The sequence below is a fragment of the Sciurus carolinensis genome, chromosome 14 (genome assembly GCF_902686445.1).
Source record: "Sciurus carolinensis chromosome 14, mSciCar1.2, whole genome shotgun sequence".
Taxonomy (NCBI): Eukaryota; Metazoa; Chordata; class Mammalia; order Rodentia; family Sciuridae; genus Sciurus; species Sciurus carolinensis.
In genome coordinates, this window is record NC_062226.1 from 76,403,204 (window position 1) to 76,421,151 (window position 17,948).

General features: G+C 36.6%; 1 long non-coding RNA gene across 1 annotated transcript in view; it reads left to right on the forward strand.

Moving 5' to 3' along the window:
* The window catches only part of LOC124964984 (uncharacterized), a 59,664-nt gene extending 44,142 nt beyond the window's left edge, over positions 1–15,522 (forward strand). Inside the window, exons 2-3 of the long non-coding RNA XR_007105051.1 lie at positions 13,607–13,679; positions 15,418–15,522. This is a non-coding gene — a long non-coding RNA (uncharacterized LOC124964984). The remainder of the gene's footprint in view (positions 1–13,606; positions 13,680–15,417) is intronic.
* The last annotated feature ends 2,426 nt before the right edge of the window (positions 15,523–17,948 follow it).

A 17,948-nucleotide genomic window follows, 5' to 3' on the forward strand; every position in this document is an offset into this window, starting at 1 on the left:
TCCTAATGAATCTCATTGTCCCTGTCTTCTTGGAGCACAACTTTCCCAATTTGTCAGCATGTTGACACTGAACCCTTGGTAATTGTCTTTGGGAACTAAATTCAAATGGTTCTTTCTTTTATTTGTTCATTAATTTGTTTAACACATGTTTATGGAGCATCTACTGTGTATAAATGTGTTTCTGTGTGTACATATAGCAATGACCAAAAAGAAGGCCCCATCCCAAAAAAGCTTACAATTATAATAGGAGTATACCTACAAAGGATAAATAAACAAATATAAGTTTTCAGAAGTTGACAATGCTATGAGAAGATAATAGGTAAGAGGAGGAAATACGACAAGGTAAGGTACATAGGGTAGCCTTGAAATGCCTCTCTGGTAAGGGAACGTGTGAGCAGAAGGTATAAGTGACCTGCAAGATGGAGGCATGTGAGTATCTTGGGAAGGATCCTTCCAGACAAATCTTATCATGTGCAGAGTACAAGGGTTGATCGTGGGTATTGGACTGAGCAATGGAATGAATGGAGGGACATTTAATGAATGGCAAGGCAAAGTGGATGGAACATGTTTTAGTTAGCTTTTTGGCTACTGTTACTAAATGACCTGACCAGCACAAGTAGATGGAACATGTTTTAGTTAGCTTTTTGGCTACTGTTACTAAATGACCTGACCAGCACAATTGTAGAGGAGTAAGAGTTAATTTGAGGGCTCAAGGTTTCAAAGGTCTTAGTCCATAGAAGACCAGTTCCATTCCTTGGGGCTCCAGGTGAGGCAGAACATCATGGCAGAACAGTGTGGCAGAGGGAAGCAGCTTGCATCATGGTGATCAGGAAGCAGAGAGAAAGGAGTCTCCATTCTCCAGATACAAAATATATGCCCCAAGGCCATGCCCTAATTCCGGTCTCCTCCAGGTACCCTACCACTTCAATTAATCCCATCAGGAATTAATTCACTGATTAGGTTAAGACTCTTACAACCCAATCATTTCTCCTCAGAACCTTCCTGAATTGTTTTACATGTAAGCTTTTGGGGGACATCTCACATTCAAATCATAACAGAGCAGGAGCCTATAGTAAATTGAGAATCTGGTTTTGGATGTGATTAGTTTGAAAAGGTCATTAGGCATCCAAAGTGAAAGGTTAAGCAAACAATTGGATAGAGGAATTGGAAGCCAAAGTACATGTTGAGTAAAGAGTTAGATATATGGGACTGCAGGTCAAAGTGCATATATATATATATATATATATATATATATATATATATAATGAGTAATGTAACTCCATTTAACAATACTAAATATTCATCCCTATCAAAGACTGTAGTGATTTTGAAATATAAAATATGATTCAAAATGGTTTTCTTTCTAGGAAATTTGCCTTAATTTGTGTGCAGGAAGAAAATTCCTGGTTCAAAGTCATGGTGGGGCTATCTTTCTGCATGGTCATTTTAAACAGCAATGCAGGAGCTTGTCAATCAGGTTTTACTGAATGGAAGTGAGACGGCTTGTCTTGTAGAACCCTGTGCCGGCCTTGCTATTGTACCCATGATTTTTCAAACATCAAGGAAGGCCCTGCAGGCTGAAGAGTCACTGTATCTATGGAGCCCGAACTTTAACAAATGCGTTTGCTCCTGTAGGGTTTTCAATGGAGCCAGAATAACAACAGGACAGTCTTCCAATTATTGAATGATGGCAAACTGTAGGGCAAGCCAGGCCAAGACTCAGCAGCAGTTACACCCAAAGACCAGGACATTTCCATTCCTCCCTCCCTTTGTTCATATTCCTCAAATGCCACTGTTTCGGGTTGGCTTTAGTCTCGAGCAGCATTTCCACAACCTCGGCAAAGCATGCTGGCAGGACTGAGTCATTCAATCACATATATGCACATATTTCACATATATATGTCATATGTAACTAATCATGGGGGTGACATGAGATCACCTTTGCCATATTACACTGGTTAGAAGCAGTTTACAGATCCTGCCTGCACTCAAGGGGAGGAGATTATATGGGGTATAACAGGTCATGGGGCCAGGTTAGAATTCCACCCATCACAGTGTTTATTTGACACTTAATGGCTTTCAAGGTAAAGAAAGATTAAGATTTTAAATTAGTAGAAACTTTACCTCTCATGCAATGACAATTTTAAGTGTAAATATGACAATATTTAAATCATGTGAAAACACCAAAAATATGCAATTCTTATTCATAGCTACTACATGCATATGCATTTGATTCTTACCAGAACAGTGGAAATGTTGCATAAAACTACCATGGCTGTTTGGGTCATTTGTAGGTTGAGTTTCTTTCACTCATTAATAAGCACACATTCAACCAAGAGTCAGCTTATTAATGAGTGAGGAAAGACTAAAAGAAAAACAAACTATGGGTTTTTCTATCTTCCCTTCCTTCTATATACATTTTAAGCATAAGTGGTTGGGAAAAACAGAGATATTTCATGAGTAAGAGATTTGGTTCCTTGGTTATGTATGCTTCTTAGAAATCCATTGAATTATTTTCTTGTTAACAACAAACTCTGGATTTAACAGAAGGCATGGCATCTATGGGTTGTCAACACCCCAGTTTATATAGTTATCAATGCTTAACCTTATATTTGCTTTGAGTTGCACTGAACTCCCATACATGAAGCATCAGACAAAACTCCATGCTTAGAGAGAATCACAACCACTGTATACAATGGAACTCTGAGGAACAGAAGGCACATTTATTGCCTATAAACTTAACAGTAACACCATCCCTAAGTATACATGCAAGACAATTGAAGACAAATGTCCACAAAGAAACTTTGTGTGCAAATGTTCACAGAAGCATTCTTCTTGATGGCCCAATAGGGAAAACATCATGTACATCCATGAGAAATTAATTTTAAAAAATGAAATAAAGTAACTATGGGTAAATGGCAGAAATAACAATAGAGGGAAGGGATCAGGGGGTGGAGGGAGGGGAAGGAGAGGTGTTGGGGTCTGAATTAGAAGAAGATCTATTCCAAGCTTGTATAATTACATCAAAATGGATTCTACTGTCATGCATAACTACCAAGACCAATAAAAAATTATAAATAAAAAACAATAGAATTGTCTGTCAACTGTTAAAATAGATAACTACAATGTGGTGTAATGATAGAATAGAATTTCAGTAATAAAAATAAATGAAATGCTGATACATCCTACAACATAGATAAATCTTGGAAACTTCATTCTAAATGAAAGAAACTAGTAACATAAGACTACATATTTTATGATTCCATTTATATAATGTGTCCCAAATAAGTAAATAAGATGGAAAATATATTAGTTGTTACCTTGACCTGAGGAAGCTGGAGGGAAATGGGGAGTGAATCCTATGGGTCAAACTTTCTTTTGAGAATAATGAAAATGTTCTACCATTGATTGTGTTGATAGTAACTCTATGATATACCAACAAGCATTCAGTTGTGCACTTTAAATGGGTGAAATGTATGGTATAGAACTTATATATCAATAAAACCATTATAAAAATAATTATCCCCAGATGATTCTAATGCCAACAGTCTAGTTATCACAATTGACAATTGCCACTCTAGGCTTTTAAAGTTGATGCTCATTTAAAATTTTTAAAAAACTGAAATTCTAATAATTTTCCTGTTACATTTACCACTTAACACCTTTGTAAAGTGAAAATCTTACATAAGAAAAGTAAGGTAAAACTTGGAATAGAACAGATCCTTAACTTCAGTCCAAAATTACTTTAAAACTCTCCAGCTTTCTTGGCAAAGAACAACAATAATGACAGTAGCAGTAAGGATTGAAATGAACTTTTGAGAAGAGAACAGAAGTGTCTGTAAGAGAAGAACACTAATAGTTCCTCTTCAGAAGCTATAAAGAGAAGCTTTAATTTCTCCGCGAAGAGGCTTTCTTGCTTGTTCTTACGATGCTCTGTCTGGGCCTGGTGACATGAGTGGCATTCATTTTGCTTTCTCTCTGAGATTATTTGGAGTCTTTTAACTGGGATAGGATGACAAGAAACAGGATGCACCTTATAATTTCAGAGAAAGCGGTTTTTCTTCTGATTTGGTGTCTGTTGATGCCTAACATCTTGCCTTTTCTCTGTAGAGCTTGCAGCCCCTGCAATTATTTAATTGTTCTAGCTCTATTTGTCCTAGGCAGTATTTGAGCTCCATAGAAGCCAAAGCTAAACCTGTGGAAAGAAAAGGCAGAAGCTCCATGCGTGAAGAGCTTCCCCCTGGACATCTGTGTAATGTTACTTTTCTCTGGGGAAGAGCAAAAGTTACTCCACTTCCACCCTCTATTCTTTAACCATAAAATCTGAAATCTAAAGAAATTATGGTCCTTTAAATTTCTTAATTTTAATTTTAATCTTTAAATATAAATTAAATTTTTTGTTTCTATGCCATGTATAAAAACTCTTGACTTTATGTATTTGTGTGTGTGTGTTTATATCATTTCAAATGATGTTGACTACCTTATATGTTTAGAAGAGGTTTCTGAAATTCCAACAAATGAAATGGCACCAAGACCAGAATGTCACACAGTTCCTAAAAAATGGCTGCTATTCCATAATGGTGGAACTTAGAGAATCACCTTGAGAATTTTCTTTTTTCCCTTTAGCACCTCTCCTTTTGATTCCAACTGTCATCACCAATCTTGAGTTGCTTCAAGTATTAACTTGGGTAGCCTTGTCTCTAGCATACTCCCTTCCATGGAAGGTATCCTCCAATGAGGTCTTACTGCATTTCATTGAGATGTGTGCTATGAAATACAAGGTTGGTGAGATCATTTTTGAGCAGTGACAGGAAACTGTCTTGCTGGAAAAGGGCGCATATGCATTCCCTAAATGTTGGATTCATCCCATTTAACTGTGGTGCCATTCATTTGCGGAAAATTCTTGGGTTCTCCCTGGTACCATTCCCAGGAACCCACTCTGAGCTCCTGGGAGAGCCTAGTGTGTGGAGAAGGGTAGGCAAGAGTAAAGCTGCAGAAGGTAGACCATGAAAATCCCAGCAACATGTTCATCAGTAGGTTCTATTGATTTAACCAAGAGCAATGCAGAGCTGTTGGTACCATGATGGCCAAGATAATGGAACTCTACTCAATCATTAACTTCTAGTGCCCAGAGCCTGCAAGAGAAATTTTCTTCATAGAGATATTTTATTCCTTCTAAGGAGGCTTCTATGAACAGGTTTGTTTTAATTGAGGAATGTGCAAAGGCAGTGGACAGCCATCTATAGGCAGAGGCTAAGACAAGATCCGTCAGCTACTACCTGTTTTCTCTGCATCAGGTTTCAAATGTGATCTTCATGTACCCTTGTCAAACAGAAAATGATTGGAGAGTGGACAATCATCTGGGAGACCCTACAATCTGTAACATAAGAGAAAAATACACTACCACTTCCCTAGGAGGGTCAAGTGGATTGCCTTGGAATTTTTTTTTAAAAGTCATTTCATGTGGTATCTATGGTCCCTGGTTCTGTATTGGAATGCTCTGGAGAAGTTGTTAAAAGTGCATAAATGATTGAGACCTTGAGACCTGCCTTTAGAAATTCAGACTTAGTGAGTATGAAGTCTACCACAGCCAAATGAGAAAATTTGATGCATAGCCACAGTTGAGAACTGTAAGGACAAGAAAACTATTCTTTTAGGTCCTTTAAAACTTACATTAAAAAAAAAAAAAAACAGTTCACATATAGGTCTTTCCCCTGTGTAACTCTCTTTAAACCTTCTTACTGAAATCTCTCTAGCTTAGACTCCCTCTGAGGTAGAAGAAAAGAAAAAAGTAAAAAGGAGACACAAAGGAAGGACAGAAAACATCATTTAAATCTGAGTTTCCACACACCTTTTCAGGCTTGTCACTCCCCAAATCAATCTCTCTTCCAGGCCTGTAAAAATCTGGAAAATCTGTTAAAAAAATTTTTTTTGTACTGGGAATTTTGTACAGGGACCCTCTACCACTGTACCGAGTTTTTATTTTGTACCCCAAGTCCTTTTTATTATTATTATTATTTTTTTTAATTCTGAGATGAGGCCTCACTTACTTGTTGAGGCTGGTTGCTGAGGCTGGCCTTGAACTTTCGAGCCTCCTGAGTCTCTGGGATTGTAGGCATGTACCACTACAGCTGCTTTATAAACCTTAAAGTCACTGTAAATTCACCCACTTATGAAAATTACCATGTGTACCGTTCATTAACCCAACAGATAGATTAAGAGAAATACAATAACAAGAAGACACAATGTTTTAAGAAACTTGTAATTTAGGGAACTTTCCAACATTATTTACCAGTCCAAGAATGGAAACCACATCAGCGTAAGGATCCTAAGAATGACCAGACTGATGACATCCTCACATACATACCCTTCCCCAGTTCCCTTTAAAAGAGAAGCCAGGAATCTCAAAAACAAGTTTCTGTCTCACTTTCAAGATGGCTCTCATTCTCTCTTGAATGTGTATTCCTTATTTTCCTAAATAAATTTATGTATGCCACTAAAAAAAAAAAAAAAAGTCATTTCATGTGTTTTTAATCAGAAAAACATACTATATATTTGCCACTTCATTCTAGAAAGATTCTATTTAAATGAATAGGAGAAAAACCAACTGACTTTAATGGAAAGTGATAAGCTTTGGTTTTAAAAGCATATTTAAATAAGCAAAACCAGCAATAAAGCATGTTTTTGTCTCCATGGAAAGATCATTCCCCTTTATGTCTGTGCTTTGATTGTGCTTTGTATAGCATGTGGCTGGCTTCTACATAATCTTTTTTTCTTCTCACTCAGAAGCCCTTGCTTTATAGTCCTTGTTGTGGTTTGGGTCTATAATGCTCCCTAAAATCTCAAGTTTGAGGAGTTGGTCCCCAGTGTAGCAATACCCAGAGGTGGAACTTTTAGGAAATGATTGGATCATGAAGGTTTTAACCACATCAGTGCATGAATCCATTTCATTGGAGTATATTATAAAGAACATGAGCTTTTAGGTCAATAAAACCTATGTTTGAATTCCCATTTGGCTTCTTCCAAGCTGTATGACCACTGAGAAGTTCAAGTCTTTGAGATTCAAATGCCCTGTCCTGTAAAATGGTAATACCAGTAATGTGGAGAGGATTGCATAAAATAAGCTTATACTTCCTACAGTAGCTGCAGCACAGTCCACTTTTAAGTAAATAGTAGAAATTATAACCATCCACCAAACATTAGGTGCTAACCATGAACTGAGGTGGTGATGACTAATATGGTCAGGCCCCTTCTAAAGTGGGTCATAGTCTATTGGGGAGGAAAATATATTAACTAATACTCAATAGTGTAATTAATACTATAACTAAAGAATTTTCATTGTTGATTTTCTTATTTTCCTCCTGTACTGAGCAGCTTATTACTTATCAGAACATCTAACAGGTCCTAACTTTTTTTTTTTTCACCTGTACCTTTCCCACATACACCAAGGGTTTTCATTTATTTATTTATTTTTATCTTGTTATTTGTTTTCCTGCTTGGGACTGCCTAAATTCTCATCAGTTTACTTTCATTAGTTAGATCTCTTACTTGTAATTTTTAGGCCCATCATTAACCCAATGACTGCTTTCTTGGAGTATCATCTACCTGAATAATTTCAATTGTTATGAATAGAATCTGAACCTTTCTGCATGAGATGGCTAAGAAATTACTTTCCTGGACCCTCAATTGCAACAGATCTCCATGACAACATGAGCATCCATTGATAGTTTTAACTTCTACAGCACTAAATTCTAACATGTTTTCCCTCCCTCTTCCTCCATTACTATTCTTCAATCCCATAATTTTACTGTGCAATTCTCTGTAATTTTCTCTGTATGGTTTTAAACCCAAGGTGTTTTGAAAATGCAGGTGAGGTTTTTTTAAACATAAAATTAATTTTATCTGGTATAGGTCATTTAGATTCTTGACAACTGTAGATAGATGTGTGGGAGTGTGCTGAGTGAAATTACCCACTCTCACGCTTTTGCAAACTCACATGGTCACATTCACATCCAAGGATAATTGATAGGTGTGTCATAATGTTCATTAAAATTATGACCCATCTTGTCACTTAGGAAAGGTCTGTCACATATCCAGGAACAAACCTCTATTTTCAGCACTTTATGACTTTTCTTTAAAAGTTATTGTGGAATGAGAAGCCAAGAATGTTTCTCAGCTCAGAAACATTTTTCTTACTCTCTTTCTAAACTGTATTATCAATTTTTAATTATTTCTCAGTCTGGGGTGTTGGAAATCATCTTAGATTAATAGTTTTCCCAATAAGTCCCACATGAATTCTGGGGAATTTTTTTTTTTTGCCCCTTTGGGGTTTTCAGATATATTTTACAGAATTGATACTGGATTTGGTGCAAATTATTAAATCAAAAAATCAACTATATCACTTTGGAGGATGCGTGGATAAAATCAACAACTGAAAAAAAAAGTAGCAATGGACATAGGGACATGTGCACATTACTCAAGAAATCCAAAAGATTCAACAGTATTCTTTCCAACCATTGCACAAAATGAGGCATATAAGAGCTAGAGGGGGCTGAAGAATTTATAATAGGAGAAAAGGGAGTTGTCAGGGTAAAGTTCTCTTAAGCACAATTTCTGTTCCTCATCTCGAGGAGTTGTGGTCTCCAGTCACATGGTATCAACCCATGGGACTCCAAGTGTCTGCCATACTTTTGTATCTCTGTCCCTTTGGTCATCATGCCACTGGAGCTCCTTATTGTTTCACTGCTCAGTTCCTCCTGTCTCCCCTTGACTCTCCAGCATTAGGACATTCTCTGCTCTTCCCTGGAAGCATTATTTTTTTAAAATTTATTTTTATTGTAAACAAATGGGATACATTTTATTTGTCTGTTTGTACATGAAGTAGAGTTGTACCATTTGTGTAATCATACTTTTACATAGGGTAATGGTGTTTGATTCATTCAGTTATTTTTTCCCTTCCCCCCCACCCCTCCCACCCCTTCTCAGTAGCATTAATAAATGCCAAAGCACTTCACGCACTTAAAACAGTGTCTGGCACATAGTACGTGTCTGAAAAGTTTGGCTATCAGTGTTCAGCCCTCTTTCCAGATCTTCAGAAACATTTATTATATTATCCACATAATTGTGGATCTTGGTGGTTATCTACTCCTATACCCAAACTCTGCAGCTGGATGTCTGAGGATCACCCTTACTTGGCCTCATCATATTTCTCAAGGTCATCTCTCAGCATCTCTGACCCCATCAGGCTGATATGTGGCTTCTGCTCAGGTGTCCTCCATCCCTGCTCTGGTAACTTCAGCTAAAATTTACGTAATGTGGGCTAACAGTTCTGCCCTGCCTTACTCCTCCCACCAACACTATGCAATAGCCATTATCACCTTTTGCCAGGGTCCAGCCCTAGCAGGGATCCTAGTGGTCACAGGTGATGGAGTAGGCGTCGGCGAGGTGGAGAACAAAGCAACACAAACTCAAGGAATGGATGCTAAGTTCTAAGTTTTATTTTTCCCAGCCAGCTTTTTATACATTAAAAGGTTGACAGTTACACATGTTTTTCCAGAACAGAAAAAGATCACAAGGAAAAATAACAAAAATATCTTGTATAATCATTACTAGACCAGGCAATGAAGTATACTAATTATTTTTAGTAATTGCTTACTCGTGATAACCTTTAACTAAATGATAAGACATATTAATATTGCTTAACTAATCATAAAGGATAAAGCAAGTTCAGCAGGGTTGAGTAAATGTTAGTTGTGTGGCTACTGCTGTGGTTAATAAGTGCTAGACAGTTTAAGCTAACAATAATATGACATCATCTTCTACTGTGTGAACTTAACATTGAGGAAATTTTTCTCTGGTGGATAGGTGGCCAGTATTATTTACAGCATTTAGTAAATCCTAATCTTTAAGAAATGGAATATCTTGCACTCTTGTATGTATACTTTCAAACCAGATTATAACATGTCCTGATTTTACATCTAAATATCCCGTGGGAGATAAAGGAGGGTCTATATCCAGGGGCTTAAGAGGCATCCCTCTGTAAGGATGTCATGGCTTTCCATTAATTAAATAAGCATTGTCATAAGGTGTTTTAACTGCAGGAACTCTATTTTCTTTATTTCTTCTGTTCCTGTTAATGATTCCTGATGGGGTTGGAGTTATTTGCCTACATACTTCAGGTCATCTGAGAGTAGTCAACAGGGGATCGGCAGCTAGAATCTATTTTTGTATTTTCTCATAACATTCTTGGTTACTCAAAGTTTCATTACAAATGACTATATCTGAAATCGCTGTTCCTTTAGAAGTATGGTTTTTATGTTTTAACCCTGGTTCTGTTAAGACCCCTGTTTTCAGGGAAAACACATAAAATAATAGTAAACCTACACATATTAGGCAAGCAAGGAAGGAAAGTCTGCAACCGAATTCCCAATATGATGAGACTTTGCAAACACCTTTATTACTCAGCGGAATCCTTGTCAAGCACTGAGGGGAATTGCAGGTGGTATAACAACCTTTATTTTATACATTAAGAAACTGAAGCTTAGGGAGAATAAGCAATTTATTAAAATGACAATTGGAACATGATTTAGTCAGAATGTGGACTCTGATCTATCCGAGTCCAACATCCACATTAGTCATCATAACTCTGTTTTCTTTAAACACCATCAAATGAAAAAGTATTACTCCTTCCTGTCCCCTTCTGAGGCTCCCTTACTCCCAATCCTCCAAGAAAGACAGCCTTTCTCTAATTGTTAGTACTTTGAAACCACATTCAGGCTTTCTCTGTGCTGGATGGTTTATTGTCCCTATTGTCATCTAAATTATTTGGTGGCTTGTCTATAGTGGAGGTTGATGTCTTTGTTTTAGTAATTGTCGCATCTAATTTGGTGCTTCAAGTGTAGAAACTGACAAAATATAGAAGAATGAATGTTTGGTATTAGAAGGGCATTCAGCTATATTTCTTTCTTTCTTTCTTTTTTCCTGAATGCTTCAAAAGGAGATTCCTGCCAAACCTTAGGACAAAACTGGCACTGAAACGGATCTTTTTAGACATTAACCTTGGGAATTCTGGCAGAAATCACCTGTACTGGCTAAATAAGCTACACACAACCAACTCCCCGAATTATAGAGTAATATGTGACCTAAGACATTGAAGACCAGGTCTGTGATATTCTGACTTTATGTTCCTATGTCCCTTAAAGAGAATTCCTGTTGGGAGTTAAAAGATCTGGCCTGCAGAAGTATTGACTTCTTTGCAGATGTCAGAAGGTAATGGTTATTCTTGGCTCCAAGAACAACTGAACTTTGAAATAAAAATCCATTCAGGCATTCTTTCCTTACCACTGACATGAGTTGAGCCTCTCTATGTAAATGTCATTCTATCTAGGATGTGCAAAAATACATAAAGTTTTTAAGATAGGAGATCCTATATGGAGTTGGAAACTAACATGTTGTCCAACACAGAAAGCAAATTCAAACTTAATGTCATGAAGGCATTACATGCGATTAGATGTACTGAGAGGATATTAGTGGTGTGAGAGACTGAAGGGCTCACTTTCATATCTGCCACCCAAGCAGGGCTTTCTCAATTTTAGCTTTTGGTGTGTTGAATTTGATTCCCAATATTCTAGGGCAGACTAGGAGATACTTCCTACAAGCTGCTGTCAATGCAGTGCCCTGTTTGTATCCTCAAGGAGTAGATGGGGTCTTCACAGGCTTTCCAAGTATGAGACCAGGCATGTCCTTTAAAAAGAGAAGAGGGGAAGCCAAGACGAAGCATTAAATAATCTTGGGTCATGCCCCTTTAAGAGTGTGAGGACTGACTTCTGATAATTAGCTCCACAGGCTATCAATTTAAGTGGACTCACCCAGACAAGAAAAGAGGATTTGCAGGAACCCTGTAAGTAGTCAGGATTTCAGAAGCTGTTCTACGAATTTTAATGGGAACTTGCATGCTCCAAGTCCACAGCGCTTTTGCTTTCTTTCTGGTGATGTTGCCTGTGCCCTATGGAAGTCAAAGTAGATGCTTGGCTAAACTGCATGTGTTCTAGGCCCTGAAAAGTTGGATTTTATCTTTGTATCACATACTGCTGTGAATGAGAATAAGGAAATCTATTTTGCTTTGCAGCTCAAATCAAGGAAAAGGTTTGACTGCACACCTCATCATGAAATATATTTATTATACGACAGCTTCTAACCAGCTGCCCCATGTGCCTATCTGATCCTCTTGTAATGCTTCTTGTTCTCAGTTTTAATTTTTTTTCCTTCTGTAGGCTTATATAAGATCTCTTGTGTTATTGGAATGTTTCTTTGTGTGTCTTACTCCTGAAGGATTCATAAGTAGTGTGTGAAGAAAAATCAGAATACTAATGCTACTTATTCTATTTTTACTCACTCATAGTTTTCCTTTGGGCTGAGTCTTTGTATTTTGTTCAAGTTTCCCCCTCAAATTCTGACCTAAATCTGTTAATCTCCTTTGAGCCTGAATAGACCCCTGATGAGAGATTTAGCTACCAACTTGAGAGGGGTTAATGCTTTTATAGTTTGAGTACAACCTCGCAGCTACGACTAGTCCTAGTGGACACAGCATCATAGCCTAAGGAATTTTGTAGATTGTAATTGTTTTTAGGGAGGCTGATTTCAGCTAACAATACATCTGATCATTTTAACTCATTTGCTCCAAACTATACTATGAAGGTTTCATTGTGACCTATTTATGATGGCAAAAGATTTGTGACATACTATATTTGTGCTCTTAAAATTGGCATGAGCTTTTACATCACTCTTGTCATAACCTAGTAATTATTCTCCCAAACTAGCCACTCCATTGTTTATTCTTTATTAAAGGAACACAGCAAAAGAGTATTTTCATCGATGTTCATTATTTTATTCAACCAACTTTTCCAGCAGCCATTTTCTTTTCCCTTATATGCTTATGGTTTCTCTTCACTTTAACTTTGAAAACTACTGAACTGAAACATCGGGGTTTCCAGGCTAAGAATGCATAACTCAGAGCTGGTTGTACACATCTCCTAGTTCAGGAGACGACTCTGTGAGAGATGAATGGTCTGGCAGAAGGACAATTACCACTGAACAAAGGAAGAGAGGAACGAAAGAGTTGCTATCATGGCAGTACCAGACATATTAAATGAGGCGAGCTGTCCTAGAGACATAGATCCTCCGGAGCATTTCTCTTTGATGATTTACGACATGGTTACACTGAGTGTCCTTGTGGCCTCAGATGCAGCAAACATTACTATGACTTTTTTTCTTTTTCTTTTGAGTTTCATTTTATTCCATAGTACAATCAACAAAAGCCAAAGAGATTCCTTTTTAATGTACCATACTCCATTTAAGTACAGATCCTTTTTTGGTTGAGGAATAAAGGGGAAGGTGGACAGGTAAATTTTATATCATAGAATAATGATAAACAACACTAGACCATTCTCATCTTTCCTGAAATATTATACTTCCCCCCCTGCACTGTATCACATAAATTTTCTTCCACATGCTTTTGTTCCAACTGCAAAAAGCAAATAGAACCCTCCATTGAAGTTCTTTTGTTGTTATTGTTACTGTTGTTATTGTTTTTGTTTTTTTCTGATAGCAAGCAGGAAATTCAATGGCCAGTGAATGAAAAAGAGAGACTCATGCTCTAAAGGCATCTTCTCCCCTAGCTGGTAAGCAGTCTGGGTTTTTATTAAGACTGTGTTATGAGGGGGTGTGGTATGCACGTTGCCATCATAGCTTTTCATGAAGAAGGGAGATTTCCAGAAACCAGAGTGCCACATCTTTTTCCCCCTAATTTAATCATAGCTGGTTCTGCCATGGTGCCAGTAGGTATGATTTTTATCAACATAATGAGATTACAATGAGTTCAAGTTCCTCTGGAGTATCAACATGACACCCAACTCAGATTAGGGCTGTCTGAAGGTCTCCTCAGCAGGTGATAACTCCTTGGTCAGTAATGGGAGGCATCTGTAATCAACCAGAACTGATAGGACAACAAACTATCAGTAATTTCAAGATTTTGAATGATGACAAATCCCAGGGCTCTTGAGGGGCAATAGTTCATCTTCTGTTGCTTCCTCCTGCTAGGTGTGGGCATTGTCGTATCTCTGGTTAGGAAGAGCAAAATCTTTCCCTGACTAATATTAGGTATGTTTGATTGTCACCAAACTGTAGCCCCAGTTGTTCATGTCCTTGAGTAATGACCATCTACAGTTTGATGGTCTCAAGTCTTTTTGCTCACAAAAGACCAGATAGTTGAGGACACATGCTCCAGGGAGTAAGAAAAAGAGGATGACCACCAAGGGACATGAGAGAGGCAGAAATCAGGTAATGCTTGGCAGAGCTCTTTTAACCATATTCCAAACATCTTGAGCAGGAACAGTTGTACTCTGGTCTCAGAGCCAGGTTGCCCTCTCTGAGAGCTTATTGGCTCCTTCTTCTATAATTCTACTAGTGTTTATATAAAAACAGCAAGTCATGTTGGATGACCACCATTGTGTCTGGATAATCAAAACAGATTAAGTATTACCTTTAAAAGAAACCAGATGCTCAATCTAGAATGTGAAGAATCACAAGCATTGGAATAAATTTTTATTTCTTTAGCTTTTCATTTGAACCAGATATTTTCAAATATATCATTAACTCACTTACATCCCAAAAGTCTTAAGAGATAGATATAATCACTAAATCTACTACAGAAAATTTATTAGTAAGTGGTAAAATCAGAGTTCAAGCTAGAGCAATCTGAATTAAAACTCAAAAGCCATATACTTTCCATTACATGATATGAAAATCTTGCTGAGTTTCACAATATGATACACATCATTACTAAAATGAGTTCTTCTCTTCCAATAACATATCCTGGGCACTATTCCTTTATAAACTCCAACCAAACTAGATTGTATTTTTGTACTCTGGGCCTCAAGTTCATTCTATTTCAAATTAAAGGATCATAATATAGCAGCAGGATAATAAAATACATCTTAGGACAAAAAGGACTATGTTTATTTTAACTAATGTAGAAACATTTCAAGTCCAATTATAAGCCACTATTTAAGCCAAAGAAAAAAATAGTTATTGTTTTGATGGCTCACTGTAATATTGTGAAAGAAATCATCAAATCACATGACTCACAAAGAAAATGGCATCCTTTCATCAGATGGATAGTAGCAGCACATAATTAGGATTCTGAGATCAGATTTTCCCCCACTTTGGTCTGAGTCACGTTTGTTTTTAGTTTCTTTCTTCTTCCAAGTCCAAAGATTCTAGTCAGTGGTTTAACATCTAAGGTTTCTGAATTACTTTTTCACTGAGTTAAAAAAACATTCTAATTTGTTTTTTGACTCAGTACTAATCACTCCTTTGAGTGTTACATTTGATGCTTTAACTGTTTTTTTCATGTCTCAGTTTAGATTCTCCTAGAAGACCAGATGCAAGCATTTGAGAACAAATGGTTTATTTGGAAGATAATCCCCAGAAAACACCACTAGGGAAATAAAAAAAGTGAGACAGGTAAGGAAATAAAGCCAATAGAGGATGTGTTTTTGAATCCAATCATTATGGTGAGCAACTATAGCTAGTACCAGCTCATAAACCAATTGTTACCAGTTAACAATGAGACAAACACAGAAGTTGAGATCAAGCATTTATAAACTTTTATAGAAAACTGAGATTGACATGATACATATATTAACTTTTATTTTATTTTATAAAAGCATTCATTAGAAACAAAAAAATTCTGTACCTCACAACTGGTGGGTTGTTAAAGGTTATTAACATGCCCAAGGGGTGTGATATGCAAGGTCTGCATACCCATGGAGGCTATTATTTTAGTGCTGGTACTAAGAAGCATTAATAAGTCATATCTCCCCGTCTTCTGCCCACATGGATGGAACAGATAAAGAAAGAATGATAATGACTTTTGGAATTTGGATAGGACATCAGCATCCTTTACAACGTTTTCTTTTTCCTGAAAACAATTTGTAAATCAATCTAGAAGGAATTACAAGTCTAGGCATGAAAACCAAATGGAATTATCAAGATGAATATTCATTGGACATCTTTTGAAAAGCATTCTTATTTCCTTCATAATTTTGACATTTTTAACTACTTTCTTAGAGAATCACCATTATTTATGTGATTGTGACGTAAATAATCTTACTCTTTTCTCTGCCACATGTGTACCTTATTTCCTGGATTATTTTAACATTTTTCAAGAAAATGATCAGTGATTTCTGCTGCTTCTCGGGTGGTAGAAACTCCTAATGGAACAACATTCTTACAAAAGAAGGTCTATAAACTCAGACAAAATACTAAGAAAAAACTCTGTCTGAGGGGTCTGGAAAATGAACAAAAGCTGGCAGACTTTGGAGAAGAATTAACACTTGGAAAAATATGGATGCATTGTTTTCTGCCTTCAAAGAATTATTGTGAGGGAGGACCACAGATGTGTGACATGGTACAGGGCACCTAAATTACTAATGGGAAACCTTGTCTTTCTTGCCTAAAGAACCAGAACACAGAGCCAGGGCATCCACAGATGTTGGAAGGTGAAAAAAAAAAAAAAAAAAAAAAATCCCTGCACAAAGAGAAACCAAGGAAAGGGAGTCCTAAGCAGTGTTATAAAATATCCCCAAATGTCAGACTGACCTATGAACCAGTCTTGCTCAGGAAAACTCAAAGAAGCTTGCAGCTTAGGTTGAAAAAACTAAACTGAAATTTGAGATGTCTCTCATCACTGGTAATAATAAGTTTTTAGTTTTAGTGTAATTAAAACTTCTACTAAGACAAAATAATTAACATTATTTGGACAAACATTACAAAGTCCAGAGTCTCCAAAATATCACATTCATAATATCTAGGGTATGATCCAAAATGTTTTAACAACAGCAAAACAACACACAAGGCAATGTTACCCATAAAAATTCATATATAGATGCAAACCGCAAGATACCCCAGATGTTGAATTTATCAGAAGGGACCTTAAGTAAGCTATTATGTCCGGAGAGGCAGAGGAAAATACCCTTATAATAGGGAAAAGAAAGTAATTCTCAGCAGAGAATAGAGGAAGGGAATTACCATTTTCAGCTTCCTATATTCTTGTGATGAAAAAAGAAAATAATCAACTTCAGTTCACTTAAGCATTTCTAGCCTACCTAAGAGAGGGATAGAGACTGAGAAACACATGTGAAATTAACAGGGTAGAGGCACAGGCTCAGAAAACTGAGAACTTATCAAAGGCATATAGAACACTTTCCCTCCCCCCACAATTCAATACCACATTATTAAAGTTCTATTGAGATAGTTCCTTTTGCTCAGAACTTCATGTCTGACTTTCTAGGAAAAAACTATTAGGCATAGTAAAAATTTTGAAAATATAAAATAAAAACCCAGAAACAAACATAAACAAAAAGCACAGTATGAAGACACAGAGCAAGGTATAGTAATTAGCCTTAGATATGGTAAGAATGTTAAAATTATCAGATATAGAATTTAAATAGCTATAATTAATATGCTATAGCATATGAAATAGCATTCATGAACAGAAAGGCAATAGGATCAGAGATGGAAATTTTAATAGATTAAAAAATAAATGTTAGACATAAAAATTAGTGTAACAGGAATGAACAATGTCTTTGATAATCTTACTAGTAGACTAATTAGGGCTGAGGAAAGAATGTCTGAGCTAAAGAATACTGAATTAGAAATTTCCAAAACTGAAAAACAGGGAGAAAGAAAGACTGAAAGCAAAATGTAACAGAACTGTGAGAAAATTACAAAAAGGTATAAATGCATGTAATGGGAACAGCCAGAAAAGATATATTGGGTGAAAGGAACTATTTAAATGGGATTTTAATAATGAAAGACAAAAAGGAATAGAAGAAATATTCAATACAATAATGAATGAGAATTTCCCTTAAATTGATATTAAACACCAA